The 25,030-nt window shown below is 45.5% G+C and overlaps 1 protein-coding gene across 3 annotated transcripts in view; it reads left to right on the top strand.

Moving 5' to 3' along the window:
• The window catches only part of ADAMTS17 (ADAM metallopeptidase with thrombospondin type 1 motif 17), a 323,015-nt gene that overhangs the window by 82,163 nt on the left and 215,822 nt on the right, over positions 1 to 25,030 (top strand). The gene's annotated exons all lie outside the window — the stretch shown is intronic.

The following is a 25,030-nucleotide window of genomic DNA, read 5'->3' as shown; positions in this document are numbered from 1 at the left end:
TAAGTGGTATTTGGAGGATTGAGTGGTGATTGCTTTAATCATTTATTTTGGCTCCGGTGGGCTGTAATACTGTTCATTTGTGCCAGCGGAGCTCAATTTATCTGTTGCCATTAGATCCCAAATGGCATAGGCTTAGGAACTAGAGCTATGGGCAGACTGGGGGAGGAGGTTTCTGCAGCACTCCCAGTTTTTGATTGAGGTCCCGGCCACCATGCCCAGGGTCCCAGTGCTGCCAGCCCTCACCTGGGACTCTGCACTTGGCCCTGCACCTGGGGTCCCGGCTACAGGACCAGTGCCTGGGGCTCTGTTCCCAGCCCCGCATGTGGGGTGGAGCTCTGCATTTGGAGTCCTGGCTGCCACTGGCCTTGCATCTGGGGCTGAGTTCTTGGTTGCTGTGGGCTCCGCGTCCAGGGCTCTGTTCCTGGCTTCACACCGGGAGTCCATACATAGGGTCCTGGCTGCTGGTGGCCCTGCACTGGGGATTTTGCTCTCGACCTCTCATAGAGGGTCGCAGCTTTGGCTCCCCAGGTCTCTGTCCGCCTCCAAGCCCCAGCCCTACTTCTGACCCCAGCTCTGCGAGATGAGGGCTTGGATGGAAGTAAGGTTGGGGGGGGGGGGAGTTTCGGATGGGAACCACTGGCTTTCAGCATCCCCATAGTAAAACAACAGAAAACAAAGGTTCCAGCACCACTGCCAAGTGGTGGTCAAAGTTCTGCTAAGGTAGCTTTGGGCCATCAGTGCTTGATGAGCTGTGAGGATTAGTGCTCCCTGGAAGTTACTTGGTATTCTTATAAAGCTTGGGTTGTGCAGGTTTGTTGGACGTGCCAAAAGCCTCTTTGGGCTAGCTATGTTCAGAACCATAAAAACTCCTTTAAATAACACCATGAATGTCCCCAAATCCCCAACAGTGCGTGAGAATACATTTGTGTTCTGGTAGTGACTAGAGTCACCAGACAAGCTTAGACACATAGCAAGAGATGGTTCTTGCTGTAAAGAGCGGTCAATCTAAATAGACAAGACAGACAAAGAAGACAGCTCAAAGACTACTAGACAAAAGCTTCAGTGGGGTAGCTGAGTTAGTCTGTACAGGATAAACTTAAAAAACAACAAATATTCTGGTAGCACTTTAAAGCCTAACAAAGCATCATGAGGTTTCGTGGGCACCGCCCACTTCTTCAGATGACCGGAGTGTTGTATGTCCAGAAGCAAAATAAATGGGAGAAGGGAGGGGATGGGAGGGAGGGGAAAAAACAGGAGGTGGGGGGAACAAAAGGAGGCAGTGGGTTTATAAATATCAAAGGGAAAACCGAGCTGGTATGTAACAGGCAAAACTGGTCTATAAGTGCCTAAAAACTGGATAGTTAAAAGAAGTAGATAAGGACCATTAGTTACCAAGATAGCCAAACAGAGGTACAGAGAGGGGAGGTGATCAGTCCAAGATCAGCCATCAGGTCAGTGGTAGATTCTGGTTCTCTTGAGTCATGTAGTTCCCTATCTGTTATATCTTTCTGTAAAGGGAGGTAAACGTGATGTCTGATCCAAATAGCGTGAAACTTTGGAATGCATGACCAAAATGCACTACCACCAGCGGCTGGATCTCAGGACTTTCACCATCAGAATCATGTTTCTTCATGATTTGAGCTCATGGGCTAACTTAATAGATGGTAGTCATAATAGGTCTTATCCTTGATGTGGACCAGCCATTAGAATGAGACGTACAACACTCAACTAGTATGTTATACATAATTCACATCTTAGTTTTCTCATGATAGCCCATCAAGTCTTTATTGGTGGACCCACCAGGAGTAATGGATGCAGGAGTTGGTGGTTAGAGTGCTGTGTATGAAGCTCAGTACAACTAATTTCAATGGTGGCGTCTCTTGGCTGAAAAGTGTAGAACCATTTATAATCTTCTCACTGTCACTTTGGTTTAATATATCAGATTCAGAAACAAAGGCTACCATTTTCAACGTTTTTGTATACCTACTTCCATATTTCTACACCCGAGAAAGTGGACCAATTTCAGAGATGATGAGAACTCTCCACTCTGCTTGGCTGTATTTTGGTCTAAAATCCAAATGAGAAGAACCCTGGCAGACTTCAAGATTGTGAAGACAAGATACAATAAGGAGCGATCAATGGGCATGTTCCAAACCCCACTGAAGTCAATGGAAAGACATCCATTGATTTCCATGGAATTTGGATTGGGACTATAGCGAGCACGGTGAGTGGCACAATCAGATTGAGTATAATACGCATTCAGCATATTTTTTGTGTATGGTGAGAAGTTGTTTGTTGCCATTAATCCAGTGGATTTGTTGGGAAATGTCTGGCATTTCATCCCATGGCATCCAACACACGGGCTACCGCAACTGGACCTATGCAACCCATCCCCTCCAAACCAAACCAAAAGCAAAAATCAAAATCAAAACCCCAACCCTCCATCTGCCTATTCTGAATTTGCAGCTGTTTGATCTGCAAATCAGAGAGGTGCTGCTATCACTCAAGCAGCTGATGGCTTATATGTGGTTTATTCAGAGAGGGAAACTCTGCTGAACAAACAGATCCTGGAGATGGTTTTGGACTGAGGTACGTAGATGCTTCTGTGCTTCCTGAAAGGGTTCTATACCTAAGCATACGTGAATACAAAAGACATTTTACCTTTCTGTTCATGTACATGTGCAATCTGACAGGCTTAAAAATTGGATCTGCTGCTGCTTTTAATGACAAAAGCATAAAGCTGTAGCGGGTGCATGTGTGATCAAACATCTCCTGTTAGCATTCTGCAAGGTATCTGAGCAATGAATTTCCTCTGGTATTATTTACAGGAGCTGTGCCTATGTGAATGTGACAAACTTTATTTATTCTTTTTTTGAGCTTCACTTGCTGTCTTGTCAATAGACAATCTGTTTAGACTGTAAAGGCCTCAGGGCTGGGATTTTGTTTTGACTTGTGTTTAGGGATTCTTTCAATAACAGCAATTATATCGGTAGTCTTTGTCCAAATCTGTGTTTTCTTTTACAGCATCCTGAGAGGGAGCTTATGAGACTTTAATTATTTTTTCATGAAAACAGAAAGTTCTTAGTGCTTCTTAAGAAACTTTCTATCTAATTTTTAAGTATAAAATTATATGAAATCTGAATTTTGTTTTTAAACAGAAGTAGACAACTAATAAATGAGACGACACTTAAAAATATTTTCTTACAAAATCAGACATAAATATGCAAGTGTGACTATATACTATTATGGAAACATTGCTTACTTTCTTATTTTTACCATGTCATTTTAAAATAAATCGACTGGAATATAAATAGTGTACCTAAATTTCAGTGTATAGTGTATAGCGCAATATAAACAATTCAGTATCTGTTTGAAATTTTAATTTGTTCTTACTTTACTAGTGTGTTTTATGTAGTCTGTTGACAAATGGATAGATGAGTTGATGTACCCCCTGGAAAACCCTTTGTGTACCACTTTGTGGACAGATAACACTGGTGTCAAGTAACAGAGGGGTAGCCGTGTTAGTCTGAATCTGCAAAAGCGACGAGGAGTCCTGTGGCACCTTATAGACTAACTGAAGTGTAGGTGGAGAATCGCTAGTCTAATTCTCTAGCGGAAAAGAAGTAGTATCCCCTAAGGCAACAGAATTTTGAAATAAGACGTGATCCACTGGGAAAAGCCAGATAAGCATAACTTGCAGGGGCTGTACCTAAATGGTGGATGTGCTGTACTAGCCTTCAGGGGAAGCCTTGGGGTTCATTTTAGACAGATCTATTCAGGCATCTTTCTCGCTGCTTGTAAGAATCTACCATAGACTTGATTTGTCTTCACTGCTTCTGTGACTAGACAGCGTGTTCCTATCCGGTTGGTGAGCAGTGCTGTGTGTCTAGCCTGTTGTTATCCCCCTTCCTCCGGACTATGAGAAGCTGTCTCATGTAACACAAACCCTTTATGTTTCGTTTGGCCCAAACGATGGCCTCATTGCTCATACCTACCCCTGCCCCAATATGACCAGGAGAGTGGCCATCAATCCTTGAATTTGTCCTTACTCAGGTGAAACTCTTAATGGAGGCAAAGACTGCTGTGACTTAGGAAGGAACAGGTAAACTCCAATGCCAGTTGAGCCTGGGAAGGGTCGTATCTGCACGGGAGCAGAGAAGGGATTGAATTGAGACTGTGTCATGATTCACTACATGCTTTCCCCTTGTGCCAGGGGCAGGAAGCTGTGCCTGCCCTTGTCCTGGTGCAGTTGATATCCCTTTCTGTGCCAGCGTAGCTGTGCTGGCTGGTATATTTGGGGAATGAAGCCAACTCTGCATACGCTCCCTTTTCCCCCTTTTGCCTGCTTGTGAAACTGGTCTCCAGTGCACTGTGTTCTGACGGCTGATGCAGGGAGCTGTGCAGAATGAATCCCTCACTCCCTTAAACAAGTGTGAATATCCACTTGTGAGCGAACCTAGAGGGCACAGTCTCCAGCTGCAGTGAGCTCACACTCGGTTGGGAGGGGCACACACAAGTGGCACTAAGCTACCTTTCCTCCTCTCCTGGTACTGGGGCCAGCTGAGGCTAACCTGGTTCCTGGCACAAACCTTGTCTGGGTTCATTGACACCAGTGTAACAACAGAGCCTGGGCAGAGCTCAGTAACACAGTTGAATGAGTAAAACTGAGTTGGGAGCCCCCTTACGATGTGTATTATTTTACATGGAGAAGGCTGGTTGGCACGCCACACAGACAGCCTCATTTTGCCTCCCAAGACTGCTGTGTGGAAAGAATATCATTGAGATGGTCCTGTTACAGATCCTCCACACGTGCAGAATAATGTCCTCATCCTCTTATTCAGTGTTCAGTGGTCTCTCTACTGATGCCATAAGTGGAATTTGCAAGAAGTGTTTATTTTCCCATGGCTACCATTTCAGAAATCCGCATTCTCTTCAATTCTGTTGCATCATGTCCATTGAGAAACCCAAAGTCTGATTTAATGGAACTATTATCTGGCAGTACGCACCAGGCCTGATGGTCGTAGGAGGGTAGAAGCCTTTAATCAGTTGTTTTTTCCAGATCGGACAAGCTGCTGGGCTAGATCAGTGCTAAGTACAAACAGAGGCGCTGAATTGCCAAAGAGATTTGCTAATGTTTGTGTGTGTCTGTGTGTGTGTATGTGTGTGTGTTAACTGGCACCTTGACAAGTCAAAGTTAGGAGACTAAATGGGTTTGTAAGTCAGGATGTAGGAGATGTAATTGAGAAGTATCACAGAAAAAAAAGTATAGCAACATCTGTTCAAAGTTTGATTGTTACGAATCACCGTGTTGGGCTGGGGAATCTCTGCTCGTCACCTGAACTATTCCTGTTTTGCCACCAGGATGGCTTGGCAGGCAAGTGATGTCTAAAAAATAAAGGTTGCATTAGATATAAAAATCTCTTAAGAAAATTGATTTGTACAGTGTCTGACAATAGTAGGGCCGCTTTGTGCTGTCATTCTTATCCATAAGAACATGAAAATGGTTTAACCAAGACATACGGAAGCTTGCTTGTTGTCAATGTAGCACAAAAGCTAGAACATCTGTTAAGGAATTTCTGCATGTTGGCCTTTAAATGGAAGCCCTTTAGATACGAACAGACCATTGCTAATAGTTGTACACTGTTTAATGGGATTGCAGAAATGGCCATTGCTTAGGTAAGCTCCCTTGGAAAGCATGTATTTTAGTCCTATGGTGTAGTGGCGAAGCTTTTGAAAAGACCCTATTGATTTATCCGTAGCACCTGTCCTTGCCATTTCTTACAACTTGCAATTATTGTATGTATTTCCTTTAAAAAGAGAGACAACTGGAAGTGAATGCTGCATCCTGAGGATGGTGCCACTAAAACAAATGCTGTTTGGTACTGAATCTCCAGATTTTTTTTCCTGATTTATTGCTAAGTCTGACCAGGTATCTTCATTTTGGAAGAGACTTTTAGGGGATTTGAAGCCTTGAGGATTCGTTGCTGGTGAATTCCATGACACACTTTGTTTAGCAGTCTTGTATAAAAAAAAAAAATCTGATTCAACCCCCTTTCTCACTCCCCCTCATTTTTGCCAGCCAGGACATGTTATTGATACAGATGGTCCTGACAAATTGCAAGGAAAAGCTGACAAATTGGAAAGTGGGAGCCACTGAGCTCATCTTACAGAGCCAAAGAAAAATAGTCTCCAAGCTGATTTTGGAACCCAGAGCACTTTGCAAAGCAGCAGCTTTTGGAAGTACTGGGAGCTGTTTTTCCTCTTCTCTGAAGAGTGTAGAGCTTATGGTGAAACAATCGCGAGTATTGTCTATATTGACAGCAGCACCGTATCACTACAAGCATTGACTGAATAACAAAAAGAGGTGTATAGTCTAGTGGCTAGCAGATGGGCCTGTTTCTCCTTTTTTCTTGGGTATATCATGTATCTTTTGCCTCTGTTGTAAAATGGAGATCATGCCCATCTCCAAGGAGAGTTCTTAATGATTGTAATCTGTTCCGAGTGCAAATAACAACGTTGGGCCAGCACCAGCTCCTCAAATATGAACCCTGTTAAATTTCAAGGAAGGAGCTGGGATTTTCATTGAGAATCAGTTTCAAAAGTGGAAGGGCCTCCTTTTTTAGTTTGTGTTTGGATGCTCCTGAAATCTTTCAGGAGCAGTAGATCTCCCAACCTGTCTGCCAGTTTTAGGCTCTATCTTGAGAGAACAGCATATAGTATTTTGGTGCTATGTTGGCCTGATTCAGCTTCACCGCTATGGTTTCCTCAAAAACCAAGTCTGTACATCTTCTTGGCCTGTTCTCCTCCTCTTCCATAGCTATCTCTAGCTAAATTCTGTCATTTCTCTCTAATTTCTCCAAATCCACCCTTTCCTCAGTGTCCCCCTTGCTGAGATCCTTAATCTTTTCTTCCATTAAGGGTCTCCATAATCCTGTTATTAAAAACCTCTTCCCTTCCAGTCACAAAATCCTTTTGCTCTGCTGTTCACCAGGTCTCCTATTGTTCATTCTGCCAAAAGTCCCTGTATGCCTAGAGCAATCTTTGTCTCATCCACTAATCAGCCTCTTCTCTCCTATGCACTTTTCCTTTCAAACACTCTTCCCTTCCTGTCCTCCTCATTTGCCACTGGTGTCATGTGTCTTGTCTGTCTTAGGCCTTGTCTACGCTAACCCGCCGTCAATCTAATCTATGTGACTTCAGCTATGCAAATAGTGTAGCTGAAGTCAACCTACTTACCATGTTGTCTTGTGTGCGGGAAGGTTGGCGGGGGTGCTCTCCGGTTGACGCCGGCTATTCTTCTCATCCTGCTGAAGTACCAACATTGACAGAAAAGCACTTAGAGCTATTTATTGTGTCTAAATGCATGCAGTAAATTGATGGCTGATGGATAGATTGCTGGGTCATGGGTGGTGGAGACAAGCTCCAGGGAAGGAAAAGTCATTTTGTGTGTATGAGTATGGAGAGCGTGCAAACTGTAATGAAATACCTGGATTGATTGTCCAGATTCCTCGGTTGATTGACAACTCTTATTTTCCCCCCTTTTTCTTATTTGCTCTCTTTCTCTAATGAGTTTGGAACCAGAGACAATAGAGTTTGCATTTTAATTTGTGCAGGTGTATGGCTTTATTGCATGCTCGAGTATCTCCAGACCTCCTGAAAATCAGGCACTTTTCTCACATGGAAGAAGATGCCTAGTTTTGAGGCATCCAAGTATGGAAATCTTGGCTTGATTTGCCTTTACCCCTTTAACGTCCAAAGCTTTAAATACAGCAGTAACTGAAATGCAAAGCAAAGCTGTATTTATCTTCTCTGTGTGATCTGCTCTCAGCAGCACCTTGGGCTCCGATTTCTCTGGGTTTGTTAAGAGGGAAGGATAGTTTTGGAATGTGGTGATTAGCACATCAAAGTTGAGTAAACATTCCAGGATACTCTGCTTCCTGTCTTCTGGGTAATTCAGTAATTGAGGGAGTCATACTATCATGTCAGATTGAGTGGATTTATTAACTGGCTGTTGTCAGAGGTCTAAATAGCTAAGGAATACCTTTAATGGAATGGTGGATGGCTTGGTGAACAAAAAGATGTCAAATGGGGGTATTTATGTTTGTCTCTTCACTGAGCTCCTAGATCTCATGTTTTATCCCCAGGAGTATGGCTTACTAATCCCATGAGCTTTTCTTGAATTACTTTTAAAGGAAGGATTCTGCACTCACCCTCATTGTGAGTTTGGTGAATATTTCTTCCCGTGGCCTTATGCATGAGTAATGTAGAATATTGTTGGGAGCGAAGGCATTTTCCGACCCTGCCTGTGCTGACTTCTGGAGCTTTTCAAGGTAACCAATACTGTACCGTTGAGACAATGTTCTGAATAACGTGCTGTTGATAATACAGCATGTTCTGTAGGTGCAGCACTGGTGATCAGTTAGAGATTGGCCTGTGCTTGTTAGAAAAGTTAGGAACTTTAGAACATCCACCCTCCTGTCCTTTCTGCAGTGCAAATGGTACCTTTAACATGACCTACTCATCACCAAGCAGTTGAGAGCGCAGAGCTTTCTGTATTGCTTCAGAGACACCTTCCTCCAAGTAGGAGGCACCTGTGTCTTCCACCCTTATCTAGTTCTCTGTTAGGGGGCATGGCTGTAACAGAAGACTATGGGGTGAGGAAGCCAGGTGTCCCATAAGGAGAACTGTGAAGGAATTGTAAGGGCAGATGGAGAAGACAAAAGCCTAGAACTGATGCCTTTAGCTCAGAGGGTCAGATTCCAGTCTGAGCTATACCAGTGTAAATCTTGAGTGACTCCATTGACTGACATGACCTTCTGCTGAGTTCCAACAGCAGAATCTAGTACTTTGTCCTTAGCTCTGTGGTGAAGAGCACTTGTATTAGAGGCCAGAAAGAGTCCTGGGTTCCGTGCGCCTATAGAATGCCTGTAACATATCGGGGTAAATCATGGGAGACTCCCTGAAGTCAGTTGGTTTGCACAAGTGTACGGCTAATGCAGGAGAGATCAGAATAAGACCTGTGACATTTTGGGGGGATATTTGTAGGTGAGCATGTCTGCGAATGAGCAGGCCAACTGTCTATGGGTTCTGAAAGTCTTATGAAAGCACAGGAGGGAACGGAGGGCAAAACATAGCATTGCTAGGAGACTGAAAATGAAAGCAGGGGAATTTGATCTGGTAGGTGCGGGACTGGCTCCAAGCATTAGACTAACTGGAGTATGATGGGGGCCGTTAAGGAAAAGAAAGGCGTGGCAACAAAGTATACCCATCACCTTTCATAATTGGCACTATCCTTTCCTTACAAGGATCGCTATTTTACAAACATGACTGAATCAAGCCTCACAGAGCTCGTGTCAGTGGAGATGGTTAGTGATTGCCAGGGTTACACAGTATGTCTGAATCTAGCTCTCCTGAACCCAGATCTTGTGATACATACATTGTCTAGGGCTTTAACTGCTAGACCCAGCTTCCTGACAGCTATAAATGTTTCAATCTGCATTTATGGTTCTGTACACTTAGCTATTAAATACAATTTTTTCCCCTTTAAAGTCAGTCATCTCTTTGAACGCTGTGTTCTGAGAGGTATTATACTATCAGCTCTAGAAACATCTGCTTTTTGCCCATAACTGTTATCACTGAACATCAGGAAGAGCTTATATGAGTCTTTTTAAAGTTATGTATAATGAAAATCCCAGGATTCAAAAAGTAACTATATTTCTTTTTTAAACGATTTATTTTTCCTTGCTGGGTGTTCAGGGTTGTGACAGCAATTGTATGTACTGGCAGTGACAGTATTTTCAGGGTTGGAAGGAAAATGAGTGTATTAGGAACCACATGGCAACAGTTAGTCCATAGGGATTTTGCATAGACACAGAGAGTGTGCTAAACGTGGGTGAAGTGCTGGAGATGGCATGGACTTTTAGAGAAGGAGCAAAGTTTCTATGAAGATCCCGTTAAAATGAGGGGTGTGGCATGTTGCCTGGTGGTGAGAAGGAAAAGGTACTATGGTGATGGACACTTGTGAGAAGCTAGTTAGATACAGCGGTTCATATGGAGTTCCTGGGTTCCCATTTGTACCACTGACTCACATGATCTTATGGGTAAACCAGAGCACAGTGATCACCTGACTCTTCTGTAAAATAGCTGTAATAATACTGTGCTTACCTCAGAAGAAGGGGGTGAGTATTTAGTCAGTATTTGAACACCACTTTGAGTTCTGCGCATATAAAGTCCGCTGTAGCAATTTGAAAAACACGGGTTCCATAGAGTAGGTCTTTACAACCCCACGGGACCCAACTCCTAGTGTTGGACTGGGTGTAATTGTTATAGCATGGCTCTGACACGTTTGGGGGGCTAGTCATGGAGTCTTAAGTATTGGGGATGGCTGGAAAACATAAATTCTGTTTTGCAAACAAGTCAAGGTTTTGAACAAAAAATCTTTTTTTTTTTTTTTCCTGAAGCAAAGCTGAGACCTTTCAAAACCTTTTCAAGAGACAGTGGCCCAGTGGTTGGGGCAGGGGTGGGCAAATACCAGCCTGTGGGTTGGATCCAGTCTGCCAAGGTTAGCCCTGGTCAGGCCCCCCCCCCCCACCATATTTACCTGCGCCTCAGCTCCTGTTGGCTGCGGATTGTTGTCCCTGGCCAATGGGAGCTGCAATTGCCAGACCTGTGGTGGCGCAGGTAAATGAAGCAGCAGTGGCCCACCAAAGGCTAACCCTGGTGAACCCCCACCATTTTATTGCCCACCCTGGGTTAGGCATATGGAGAGATCCAGGTTAACATTCCTGCTCCAGATTACGCAGAGACTTGAACCTGGGATGTTCGAAAATCAGGTTGAAAACCTTGGTTGATTTGGAGTAAGAAGTTGAACTTGGGTTTTCTACATGCCAGATGCCCTTATGAGCAGGCATTTCACTAGTCTGAGGGGCAAGTCTCACTCTTTTCCATCTTGCACCTGCAAAACAATTTGTCAAAACAGATATATTTCCACAAAATGTTACTGTATCCACATTTGGGCGTATTCCAGGGGGGAAAAAAAGTTCAGTTGAAAAATTCCCAACCAGCTCTACTACTGACTTCCCTAATTGCTGCTTCCTCCACCACCTCCAAGAAAGAGATATCAGCCTTGCAACTACTGTGGGGGAGGCAGGTTGGTATCTGTTGGAGGGACTGGAACAGAGACTCGGGCTGTTGCCAGTACACTCTTAAAAACTTGCTTGCTCCATGGCCTACATTCCCTTTAAAGGTAAGTGTACAGTATATTTATGTCGGAGACAATTTGAAATCTGCTGTTCCCGACTACTTGCATGTTCCATGATAGGAGGCATCTCTGTTTTTAAAAGGATGATTGTCTGAACAGTTATTGCTACTTTCAGAACATTGTAACGTTGCGTATGGCATTTGGCGTGAATATTTCTTCCGACCCAACCGCAGCCGTCTCCTGTGCTTTGGAAACTTGCATTATAATTTCTCTTCTTCTGGTTCATAATGATTGTATTGTTTCCAGTGTGGTTTTCATTAACTCCAGGGACAATGAAAATTGTTGCTAAGGAAAACAGTTTCCTCATGCGAATGTTAAGCTGTAATGGAAACCATGTTGTTACTGCAAGAATAACAAAAATTGACATCTAAATGACTAAGGAGAACTAAGCCAAATTAATGTGGTGCTGCTAAAACTGCCCCGCTGGCTTCGAATTAGCACATGCACATCAAATGGGGAGAGAAATTGCCCCTCTAGATGGTCCCTCCCAACTGAGGCATGGGCTCAGTGGTGCAGCGGTGATATTTGACATGGCATTGCCGCTGCGCATGCTGTACGTATTGGAAGGGACCTGCCTGGCTGCTCTTTTCCTGATTCAGGCCCAGGTGTAGTATTTCTAAGTTTAGAGGAAGCATTGTTCACGGACATGGCTTTTGGGGATGGATCTCAGTTCCAGCACAGCTGTGTCAGTTTGCTGAACCTACCCTTCTCCAGCATTAGTAGATGTTTAGTTGCTTATCTGAGAGGCCACTTCTAAAAGGCTTGCATGCATCATTAAAGCTTGCAAAGTGGATGGAAACCTTTATGCGTAAGGTTCTATAGACAAGAAAATGATTGTTATTAAATCTCACAGTCAGTAGAGTTGCTGTTGGTGAATGACCGAATTGCATTTTGCATGCAGAGCAGATCACTGAAGAGAGGAGCCATGCATTACAATGGACCATGCCTCTAATCTTCCTGACCAGGATCTTTAGGTAGAGGGAAGAATAGAACAGAGGCTGCAAAAAAAGCTCAGTCTTGACAGTGTGTGAACTGCATGACGAGACGAGATATGGGAGGGTGTGCAGAATAACCATGTGTAAGTAACAGGAATTGCAAGGCATGGAGGGGATTGCCATGCAATGTGATGGCTCGGTATTTAAGCACGTGTGCTTCTCACACACTGATGCATTGAGAACACGGTACCCTTTCTGCGACTGACCAACGATTCACACTTTAAGGCAGTGGTTCTTAACCATGGGGATATGTACCCCCTTGGAATACTCAGAGGTCTTCTGGGGGTTCATCAACTCTTTTAGATATTTGCCTAGTTTGACAACAGGCTACATAAAATCCCCTAGCAAAGTGAGTACAAACTAAAATTTCATACAGTGTCTTTTTGTACTGTTCTATCTGCTATACACTGAAATGTAAGGACGGTGCAGGTTGGACCTCCCTGGTCTGGCACCCTCGGAAACTGAGCGGTCCTGGATGAGGGAATTTGCCGGACCAGGGAAGGTGGTCTGCTACCAGTCCCCTCAGACTGCTGCCCCTCCCCGCTGCTGGCTCCTTTGGTCCCACTGCTGGCTGGGCAACATGGCTACCCAGGCAACACGTCCCTACACATTGCCAGGTGTCTGGTATTCACCCGGACAGTCCGGTATTTTTGGCTCTTGTCCGGTAAAAAAAAATTCAGAGAATACTGGACACCTGAGATGTCTGGTTTTCTGAATTTTCCCCTGGCCAGGTGGCGAAAATGCCGGGCAGCTGTCATCCCTACAAACACTCAGCGCCCGGCTTCCCCCTCGCCCCGAGTTTCCCCCCCCCCCCCCACCGCCCCTGCCTCCTAACACCCCCAGCCCCTGACCCCAGCCCCCATGCTTATCTGGTTCCTCAAGGCTGCCAGCACAAAATGGCTGCCGGCCAAAAGACCTAGGGGAAGCAATGCTTTCCTCTGGCTCTTAGTGCTCAGCTGTTCCCCTGTTCCTATCCCTGCAGTCATTCTTAAAGGGGACATGCTGTTTTATTTTATTTTTGGCTTAAGCCCTTGGATTTTTTTTTCTCAACAACTTTGGGGGGAGGAGGGGGGGAGACCAACCTTTTTTTCCCCTTCAACAGAATTTTTTCCCGGTTGGGGCTGGGGTGGGAGGGTGTTCGGTATTTTTGTTTCAACCATCTGGCAACCCTAGCAACACAGCCTCTCCAGCCCCACTGCCAGAACAGCAGCATGCAGCCCTGACTGTGCTGTTGCAGCACCAGCCCTGCTGCTGGACTGCACATGGCGGTGACTGTGCTGCCCTGGTCCCAGCCGGGTTGCTGTGGTAGCAGCAGGACCAGCCCTGCTACCGGCCGGGCCAGCACGCAGCCCCGTTCAGCCTGCCTGGGCCCCAGCTGGGTTGCTGTGGCACCAGTTCCGCTTCCAGGCTCACACACATGGACTGCCCCAACCCCACTACTGTTGCTTGGCCCTACTAGCACCAGCCTTGCTGCTGTGCAGGGCTCTCAGCTGCTGGCCCTCTTGCCTCGGGGGTGCTCTCGTTTCGGAACATCCGTGAACCTGCTGGGCCACAGATGTTGCCAGATGAGAGAGAGCCCTGGTTTGGGAGGTACAAACTGTATTTATAGTCCAAGTGAGTTATTTTATCATTACCTGGTAAGAATGAGAGAGTTGGCGCATTGTCAGTAATAGTGTGCAGTGGCACGTTTTTCATTTGTCTGATGTTGTAAGCACACAGTTTTTATGAGGCAAAGCTTGTGGGTACATAAGACAAATCAGACTCCTGAAAAGGGTACATACAGTAGTCTGGAAAGGTTGAGTGCCACTGCTCTAGGGCTTTCAGACTCCCACCTTCTACCAGGAACAAATGCATTGACAAAATGCAAAGAACAGCTCAGGTTTTTTGTAGAGCAAGCCTGCTATAGAGAGTGTTAAGAAACAGAGAACACAGTTATAAATCAGACATTGCAAAGTTAAAAGCAGAAGTACCTGAGCAATTCACTTGCTGGGAGAGCTGATTATTCATTCCTTAGTTGTCAGCAATAAGCCCAGTGTATATCATTCTAGAATTAATTGGGAGTAATGTCTCAGAAGTTTACATCCTCCAGCTCTTGCTATCACCTTGGCAATTATGTCATGCCCTAACTACCTAATTGAGCTGGTAGGAGGAAAGTAATCATTCCCCTTGGAAACTCGTCTAGAAGAGGTCTCATTAGCTGGCAACAAGAGCAACAGCTGCAAACTGTTTACATGTGACAACTTTTTGGATAAACCAGAGTTTACACAGTTGTGTGTGGTTTTCTGTTGAAATCTAGATAGCATCATATGTTCAAACCCGAGTTCAGAAGTTACATACTGTAATTATGCAGTTTCCTCAGGGGAAGAATGAAAAAAAAATCAAACTAATGGTTCACAATAGCCCTGGCTTCACTCTCCCTTCAGTACTGGATGCTCCTGTTTGAATGTTTTTATTATTAAAAACGAAGTGGTCATGGCTTTTAGGGTGAGCGTGCGAGTTTGGATCACAAAAGAATGGTCCGTCCCTCTTCCCATCCAGACCTTAACTCCACGCTTGCCTCAGAACAGTATGAAGTTTGGAAAAGTTCAGCTCACTTACCCCCTTTTTGCATTTTCACACACCCCTGGCTTCCAGCCAGGGCCAGATGCAAACTTGCCAAATGACGAGAAGCCCCTAGTATTTCCAGCCTGGCTAGCCTCAGCATGTCAGGAATTTCATGAGTGAGCTGAATATATGGTATTTTCAGTCTAATTTTGGAAGCTCAAATCTGAATCCTTAGGGGCTTAATCAAACATTTTTTCATAGTGATATTTTTAGTGATTAAAAAATCAAACCAGATAAACATTCATCCATTGCAGAAGAGAACCAAACTTGAACAGAATCCAGCTGCACAAGATTGTACCTCAGTTGTAATTATAAATTCATTGGGCCCAATAATTCCTTGCCCAGTGTTAATCATATAGAGCAGTTGATGGCATGTAATTGAAATACTGGATTCCTGTTGAGTGTATCAGATACGTTTGTTGAATAAAGAACTCCTGTATTCATTTATGAATCAGTATTGCATCTCTACTTATGTTCTAAATGAAGTGTGAGGTCAAATATATGGGTCAAAATGATCAAACTAGGAGTCCTAGGCTGCTAAATTTCTGGTAATGGAACACTCAAAGTGTGTTTTTCATAATCCATTGTTGAGTCAATTTTTTTAAAATTATTTTTTCCAACTGCTCTAAGATTGATGCTCCAGAATAACTGTAGGTTCTGCAGGTGGTCCAAGCCTCTGAAAAACAAAACTTTTATTCAATAATCATATGGACTTAGGTGCCAAACTGCCTGTTGTCGTCCGTGCTGTGTTTGTACAGTGCCTACCACAATTGGGCTCTGAATTTCATCTGTTCTACTAACTGTAATTTACAGGTTGAACCCCTCTAGGCCAGCACTCTCTGGTCCGGGAACATCCATGGTCTGACATGATTTTAGTTAGCTCAATGTCCTCTTATCATGGATGTGGTTAAGTTTCCCGCTTCACTATAGAGTTTTTCAGCCACCAGTCCTGGCTCTGTGTTCTGTGCTGTTATTTAGCTCTAATTTACCCCTAAATGTCTCCTTTAAGCATGCAGTAAGTAATGAAAGTGTTGGTAATGTGGCTAGAGCCATGGTGTCTAACACGCTAGCCACATGTGGCTATTTGGCTGGTTGAATGTGACTGGTTGGCTTGAACAGTGTGGCTATTTGGCGGGTTGAGTGTGGCTAGTTTGCTGCAGCAGTAGCTGCTATAGTAGCTACTGCTTCAGAACTGTTTGGACACCATGGTGCTGGACAATATTGACCTCCCGCGGTTCAGCAAACTCTCTGGTTCAGTACCGGTCAGGTCCCAAGCATGCCAGACTAGAGAGGTTCAAACTTCAGTCTCTGTCTGCTTGTTGAAGAACTCCTAAATGGTAAGAGCTAGGACCACCAAATACGGTATACAGCATTCTCTTATCATAACTTAAAGCAGCTTAAGGGTTTGGTTGCGCCAAGGAAACGGGATGTGTCTGGAATGGGATTGCTTCTCTTAAAACCAAACAGAAAGAATCACCAAATCACGTACAGTCCTCAAAATTGACATAAATCAGTGGAAGTTGAAAGAGGGCTGTGGGCGGACTGAGGAAGGGCAGGGGCTCATGGCGGGTGTGCAGCGTAACCTCTGCCCACAGACCCCAGCATGGAGCTGCCACAGCAGGGAAGAAGGCAGAGCCCCTGCCAGCCCAGAATGGAGCTGTTATGGCAAGTCTGTGGGAGGGGGCACATATCCTCCACCTTCAGCCTTGTCTGCTCCACAGCCTCTCCCCCCTCTACCCTACCTCCCAGCCATAGCACTCAACCCAGAGCTGCCCTAGAGCTGCTGCTGCTGGGGGACAGCTGGTCCTTCCCTGGCCTGCACCCAGCCTGATCTGGACCTGCCCCAGCTGGGGGGATATGCACCCCTCCCCCAGATGTGCCTGCTGGAGCTGTGGTAGCCCGGGAGAGGAGCTTCTCACCTGACTCCAAGCTGCTGCAGTGAGAGAGGGCTGGGGTTGTCTTCTCTCCCCGGGCAACCTGCATCCTGAACTCCTCAGCACCAGCCCCACACCAGAATGATTTAAATGAAGCATGGACATTTTAATTTTCCAAAAAAAACCCAAAATTGAGTTAAGGGGAACCTGAGCAATGCCGGATAAATCTTCTAGTTGTTAATAATAACAAAGTAGCTTTAGGAACCCTGTCTTGGAATGTTGGTCATTGCCAATATTACGTAGAGGCCAAATCGAATCCATGTGGCTACTGAGAGTACCTGATCTCTTTACTTGAACCATATAATTCTCTTTTTCAGCCATCTGTATTTACAAATCCTTAATCACTGACAATTCTCTTGCTTTCCACCATCTAGTAATGAGGCCTTTAGCACATTCGAGTGCTGTTGCTGATTATTTCCAGTGGGGATTAGAATTGCTGAATGGCCTTCCAGCCTCGTGGAGGATTGCCATTTGAGGCCTCTACATCGTGTTCAGCTTTTTAATTGAGATTTATCCTCTTACATTTATTGCCAAAAACTATCACATTTTCTACCAGACCCCTTATCCAAATATGGTAATCCTGCCCCGTTCCATCCTCTGAATTAGCCCCTCATTGTGAAATGTAAGTGGTATCAGAATCTAAACCATAAATCATTTTAAACGATCTTAACTTACTTGTGTGTCAGACCGTTCAGGTATAGATGTGATATTCTCATGCAACAGATGTTCCTTAGAGTTGTGGTGTGCGTGGTCTTAAAGGTTTTGCTAATTTGAGGAGACGTATTTTTCTACTAAGATGGATAATTGGGAGATTAATGAGGAAGATTCGGGATTAGTGATCTGAATGAAACATTGCCTGGCTTTTAAGTAACTCCATTACTTTGATCATTTCACTGTCAACTGTACTTGCAATTGTTCAAGTGTTATAAAAACTCTGTCAGCTGTGGTGTATTTGTGTGATTCATCTGTGGTATATTTCAGTGGAATAGAATCTGCTTACAACAAGCAGATCCCACGTAATTTCTAAATCTCTTATGAGTGTGTCTTGATTTCAGCTGATTGCCCCAAGCACTTTGTCATGCAGCTATCAGTTTATATTCTAGAATATTCCAGGACAGGACAGTGGCAGGGCCATTCAGGAGTGGAATGGAATAGTCTGTGTGGCTTCCTTCATGCCACATAGTTCCATTACTGCACTTCCTAGTAATAGGAGTTGTATTCTGTCAGAGAGGAAGTATGCTTTTTAAACTGTTCCTCCTGAATCTGTCTTTAAAGGCAACTTGGTCATTAAGGCAACTTGGTCATTAAGGGTATTTCGTGAACTCTCATGAAGATCTCGGGACTCCATGCCACATGCCAGCTTATAGCATCCTTTCCTTGGTGATCTTTCATCCTCCCATGTGGAATTGTGGCACTTCTCTTTTTCATACTTTAATGCTAGTTATCTTACCCCTACAGTTAAAGCCCAGATCTCCTCTTTGGTGTCCTTAACTATTTTCTTAATAATCCCAGTAGATAACAAGAGGCCTGATCCAAAAATCCACTGCAGTCAATAAGTCTTTCTATAGGCTTCAAATCAGGGTCCGAAAATGTAGTGGTATGATATTGGGCCCATGAATGAGAGTTTTGCCATTGAGTTCAATGGGGTCAGGTGTTCACCCTAGATAGATAACATTTATAACCCCAATGGATGGTTTGAGATTTGTCCGTGATGCATTGAACTTTCCCCACACAACGGCATTAATTTTTTTATCTGATTTAGGAGTCAGAGCTCTCCTTTAGCATAATTCCCAAGTAACTTCCTTTGTGATGAGAGCCTTTTGAATTCCTACCTGCTGTCTTTGAAAGTGGATTGGTATGTCCAGTCAAGAGGCATGAGCATGCTGGTTCAAAAAGGGGGCTACTGGCATGGCCATTTCCAGACTTTCCTTGGGCTGCCTCAGCTTTGATTTACTAATGTTCTGGGCATAGTGCTGCATGCAACAATTCAACAGTTATTTGGCAGAAATAGGGCTGGATTGAAAACTCTGCTGGGCCTTATTGGTAGGGGACAATTCTAGAGAGGTCCCACATGCAGCAGAATAATTACTTTTCTCTGTGGTGGGTGAGTTGGGGGAAATCACAACAAAGGGTGTGCACCTCTTGCAGTGCTCAGCTGCAGGGCGAATCCTATGGACAATACAGAGAGATGGATGCTGCGTGTGCATTCTCATGACTGAGGGGGGACATGATAGCAGTTTTCAAGTACCTAAAAGGGTGTCACAAGGAAGAGGGTGAAAAATTATTCTCCTTGACTTCTGAGGATAGGACAAGAAGCAATGGGCTTAAATTGCAGCAAGGGAGATTTAGGTTGGACAATAGGAAAAACTTTCTGTCAGGATGGTTAAACACTGGAATAAATTGCCTACGGGGGTTGAGGAATCTCCATCACTGAAGACATTTAAGTGAAGGTCTGATAAGGATGATCTAGATGGTTCTTGGTCCTGCCATGAGGGCACGGGACTGGACTTGATGACCTCTCTAAGTTCCTTCCAGTTCTAGTGTTCTATGATTCTGTGCATATTAGGGGAATACAGATGGTCCCAAAAGTCTGCCATTATGTGGACCCTGCAGTCCCTTGTCCCCCATGAAAAGTGGGGTTGGCCATCTATCAGTGATACATACATCATCCTTTCTGCTGGAGTAGCAGCTGCAGAGCAACCCAGCAGCATGGCTGAAGAATGCCTCCTTCCCAACACCAACCAAGTTTTTCAGATCCTTGGAGAGGATTTAAGAATTCCAAAATACAGTATAAAGAATAGATCTGCACTAGCAGAAAGTGGCCTGGCTCATTCTTTTCAACTCCATCTTAAGTAACTACAAATTACTCAGTTTTCCCCCTTCCTGTGACCCAAAGCCTGGCAGCTAATCTTTAATCCCATACCTTCCATTGTTGGTTTTACAGTAAACTAGAATTTTCCTAAACTGCACTTTCCTGTGTGCAGAAAGTATTTTGAGAAGCTGTTGATTCCAAGTAGGCTGAGAAGGAGTAGACTGTAATCACTAAATGTATTATTGTTTTATACAGTGCCATGTGAGTGCATGGCGGTGGACTTAAATATAGTGAATTATCTGTTTCTCCCTTCAGGAAGATTAGAAACATGAGATACGTTGTTCACATCTACGGGCTGTGTGGTTTTCTTCTACCATCAGTTCTGTGGGCTAAATTCTCATTCCCTAACTTTGAATAGTACCCTATTCCTTAAGTTTTCCCATTGATTTCAATAGGATTAGTTATGACGTGCCCATTCTATGTGAAAAAAGATACCAAAATCTAGTCCTATAGCCATTGATCAAGACGAATAATACAGGAATTTATTCTGTTTGTGGTGGGTGGTTTTGTTTGTTTGTTTGTTTTGCATCTGCTAGGGATCTTGACTTTAACACTCCGTACATTTTGAATCAGCAATCATAGGCATGTGAAATTCTCCTTCCTCCGTTCCTACTGCTAATGCAAACATTAAGCCAATTATCCTACCCCACCATTCATTCCAACCCCCCCATGGACATAAATAATGATATTATTTGTCAAAACTTATAAAAAAGGAAGGGACAACTTCCAAACCGAATAATAAAGTTCTACAAAATTTCAATCCTGAGGAACTAAGTCACATGAACTTAGTCCTGATGAACTAAGTCAAATGCTTTTAGCTTTTGAGGGATAAAAATATGGTCCTACTTCAATAGCCCAGCTACTATCATTCTTTTGCTCTTATTATTATTGGCAGTTGAACCTCGTGCCACCTTTGTACGGGAGCAGCCCTTCACTGCAAGAAAATAGATCCCTTGTCTCCTGTTTTTTTTTTTTAATCTAAATCTTGAAAAAATTAAAATGCAATTATTGACGTTCTCTGCACTTCCCCTTTTTCCTCGCATTTTACAAGATCATAATTTAAGTGGAAATTTGATCCTCGGCATTTAGTTAGCTGCATGTTATTTGGGAAATCCTGCTTTTCATGCCAACACTTGGAATGTGTGCATGGTATTTCAGATTTGCCTGTTCAGCAGAAGTAGCTTAGGGAAAATTTTGGCTACATCGGACCATGTTCCACTGGAGCCCTGAGTCTTTGTGCAAAAATCCCATTGACCTAACTGGGAGTTCATATGCAGAGAGGTGGAAGACACTACTGGGACCCAGTTCTGTAAACCAGTGGTGCGCAACTCATGGGTTGCGGACGTCTTCCGGGGGGGTCGCCGCACCACGCAGCCACCAACGGCCAGGCCTAGCCCCCGGCTACCTTGGTCTAAGCACCATGTGGCCGCCCGGATGTGAGCCCTGTGCCGCATGGCTGCCAATGGCTGGGCCTAGCCATGTGGGTCGCGGTGGAAAAAAGGTTGCGCACCACTGATGTAAACCCTCACTTATAGAAGCTGGAGAGTGTAATCCTGTGAGTAAGCATTTGCAGGGTCAAGTCCTAAACACCACTAGATCGTTAGAAAACATTTGCCACCTCCATTAACTTTGTTCCTCATTGCATGTAGTGTGCCACCTTTCCTGACTCTGATTAGGGATGTAAAGGGTTAAGTGGTTACCCTCTAAGCATCGCCCTTACCAAGTGATGTTTCTGGGTAACTTCTTCACTGGTGGCCTGGCCAGACTGGAACAACCTCCCACCTGAAACGGGCAGGGGCTGCTCTGGCCAGGACTGCCACACTGCACCAAAGGCGGGGGGAGACCGCCACACCACACCACACCTCAGGCAGAGGGTGGTTCAGCCATGCTGGACTGGAGCAACTCCCCACCCACGGTGCAGTGGGCCTGTCTCAGCCTGGTGAGCCCCCACCTTGCGGCATGACAGGCTTGGCCCCGCTTGGCTGGAGCAGGCCGGAACGAGGTGGGCCTGGACGGGCTGGAGCAGCCCCCTGCCCATGGCTATGCTGCAGTAGGGGGTGCTGCTCCAATGTTATCCAGCTAAACCTAGCATTTAACTGCTTCACATTTTAACCGATATGTAACATGCCTAATTCTGACCTTGTCGGTAAGCACGAGAACAATTGTGCCACAAAGGGAATGGTTAAGATCTTTCTAAAGAGCCCTGGCTGTAGTGTTTAATTGTGTTTCTCTAACAAGATACTGGAGGGGAACAGAAAATTCCAGGTAAAAGGTGATTGAGGACACCTAGCATTGCCTTGCCGGTTGCTGCCGGTTCTGTAGAGAAGCTCATTTGGGCTAGTGAGGGTCTCTATTAATGATGAAATATATAGTCCAGCAAGGGGGATTTGAATTGTTTCTATAGGATTAAAAAATAGGGCTGTCAACGTGTAGACGACTACACGATTAACAGATAAATCATAGAATACTAGGACTGGAAGGGACCTCGAGAGGTCATCGAGTCCAGTCCCCTGCCCTCATGGCAGGACCAAATACTGTCTAGACCATCCCTGTTAGACATTTATCTAACCTACTCTTAAATATCTCCAGAGATGGGGATTCCACAACCTCCTTGGGCAATTTATTCCAGTGTTTGACCTCCCTGACAGTTAGGAACTTTTTCCTAATGTCTAACCTAAACCTCCCTTGCTGAAATTTAAGCTATCCTCAGAGGCCAAGATGAACAAGTTTTCTCCCTCCTCCTTGTGACACTTTTAGATATCTGAAAACTGCTATCATGTCCCCCCTCAATCTTCTCTTTTCTAAACTAAACAAACCCAATTCCTTCAGCCTCCCCTCATAGGTCATGTTTTCTAGACCTTTAATCATAAGCCTGGTCTTATCGGTTAATCCTGTCGACTACCTGCATTCCCTCCCCCCTTTGCTGCCTCTGTAACAGAGTCAGCAAGGGGGGACGGAGCCAGTGCCCATGAGGAGCTGGCTTTAAGCAGGCTCCTCACGAACACCAGATCCACCTGCCTCCCCACCTCCATGCTGCTGCCTCTGATAGAGAGGCAGCAGCGCGGAGGGTGAGGGAGACAGGTGGGAGCCGATATGTGCGGGGAGTTGGCTTTCAAGCCAGCTTCCCACACAGGCCGGCTCCACAGACCTGCTTGCCCCACCTTGCTGACTCCTACAGAGGCAGCAGGATGGGACAGGCAGGAATTGGTGCTGGTGGGGAGCCAGCTTAAAAGCTGGTTTCCCCCAGAACTGGCTCCGCAGTGCCCCCTGCCAAAAATGGCTTTTAAACTGGCTCCCCTCGCGGACTAGCTTCTGCCTGTAACTCTGCACTGCTGACTCTTAGGGTATGTCTACACTACAAAGTTAATTCGAACTAACAGCCATTAGATCAAATTAACTTTCATAGCGTCTATACATGCAAACCGCTAGTTCGAATTTAATTCGAACTAGCAGCGCGCTTAATTCGAACTAGGTAAACCTCATTCTACAAGGACTAGCGCCTAGTTCGAATTAGGTAGTTTGAATTAAGGGCTGTGTAGCTACTTAATTCGAACTAGTGGGAGGCTAGCCCTTCCCAGCTTTCCCTGGTGGCCACTCTGGGCACAACCAGGGAAACTCTTCTGCCCCCCTTGCCCCAGAGCCCTTAAAGGGGCACGGTCTGGCTACAGTGCTCACGCCAGTTGCAAACCCGCCAGCACCCAGCCAGCAGACCCTGCACCTGGCATGGCATGAGCTAGCCATCCGCTGCCCCCCAGCCCTCCGCCTCTTCCCAGGACCAGGCTGGCGGCTTCCAGGAGCCTGCCCGGGGCTGCAAGAGGCAGGAGCCTGCCTGGTCTAGTGCAGAGATCATGGACCTCATTGAGGTTTGGGGGGGAGACCTCCAACGTCCACGACCTCTGCACTAGGCACAGTAATGCAGCCTTCTAGGGCAGGATAGCTGCCAGCCTGGCCACCAAAGGCCACATGCGAACCCAGGAACAGGTTTGCATGAAAATCAAGTTGGTCCAGTGAGACCCCCGACCCTGAGCTTAGAACATAAGAATGGCCGTACTGGGTCAGACCAAAGGTCCATCTAGCCCAGTAGCCTGTCTGCTGACAGCGGCCAGCACCAGGTACCTCGGAGGGGATGGACCGAAGACAATGACTAATTGATTTGTCTCTGGCCATCCATCTCCAGTCTTCCACAAACAGAGGCCAGGGACACCGTTCCTACCCCCTGGCTAATAGCACTCCATGGACCCAACCTCCATGCATTTATCTAACTTCTCTTTAAACTCTGTTATAGTTTTAGCCTTCAAAGCCTCCTGTGGCAAGGAGTTCCACAGGTTGACTATGTGCTATGTGAAGAAGAACTTTCGCTTATTAGTTTTAAACCTGCTGTCCATTCATTTCATCTGGTGTCCTAGTCCTCCTATTATGGGAACTAATGAAGAATTTTTCTTTATTCACCCTCTCCGCACCACTCATGCTTTTATAGACCTCTATCATATCCCTCCTCAGTCTCCTCTCTTCTAAGCTGAGAAGTCCCAGTCTGTTTAGCTTCTCTTCATATGGAACCTGTTCCAACCCCCTAATCACTGTAGTTGTCCTTTTCTGAACCTTTCCAAGGCCAAAATATCTTTTTTGAGGTGAGGAGACCACATCTGTACACAGTATTGAAGATATGGAGTACCATAGTTTTATACTTCCCCTCTTCCTTCTTCCCCTGGCTTCCCCCTTCCAGCTCCCTCCTTCCAGGTTTCCTCCTCCCCTCTTCCACCCTCTCTCTTCCCCTCTCCTACCTCCTTTTCCCAGTCTCCCCAGAGGTTAATCCCCTGTGATGGCGCATTGGGGTTTTCCAGTCTCCTGCACCCCCGTAATGGCACGGACAGACTCCACCAGCCAGTAGAATAGAGGGAGTTTATTGCTTCTCCAGGATACAGCACAGCACAGATGTCATCTGGTTACAGGAACTGGGGCTAACAGGCCTCAGTGCCTCCCCTTGAGGTGGGGGGTGGCTGGGCCCTACAATCCCAGCCCCCTCCCTAGCTCCTTCTCCCCTGCTTCCCAGACAGAAACTCAAGACTGTCCCTTCCAGCCCTGCCCCCCAGCCAGGGGCGGCATTCCACCTTCCTTTGTTCCTCTCCCTGGGAGGTAACTGGTAGAACAGGTTACCTCCCTGTCCCATCAGCTACTCGGCTGGGCCGTGGAACAGACAGCAGCCAGTGGGGGTCACCCACAGCCCAAGCCTAGCAACCAGCAAGGTACCCACACTACGTCACACCCCCCTCCCCAAGTTTTGTTAAATAACGAGAGTTTCTATTTTTGAACACACGTGTCCTTTATTTTGTACATCAGGAAGGGGGGCTAGGGAGGGGTAAGTGGA

Source organism: Pelodiscus sinensis, chromosome 14 (genome assembly GCF_052426305.1).
Source record: "Pelodiscus sinensis isolate ZL-2025 chromosome 14, ASM5242630v1, whole genome shotgun sequence".
NCBI lineage: Eukaryota > Metazoa > Chordata > Testudines > Trionychidae > Pelodiscus > Pelodiscus sinensis.
Note: the sequence above shows the minus strand (reverse complement) of the source record. Positions and strands in the feature narration are given on the sequence as shown.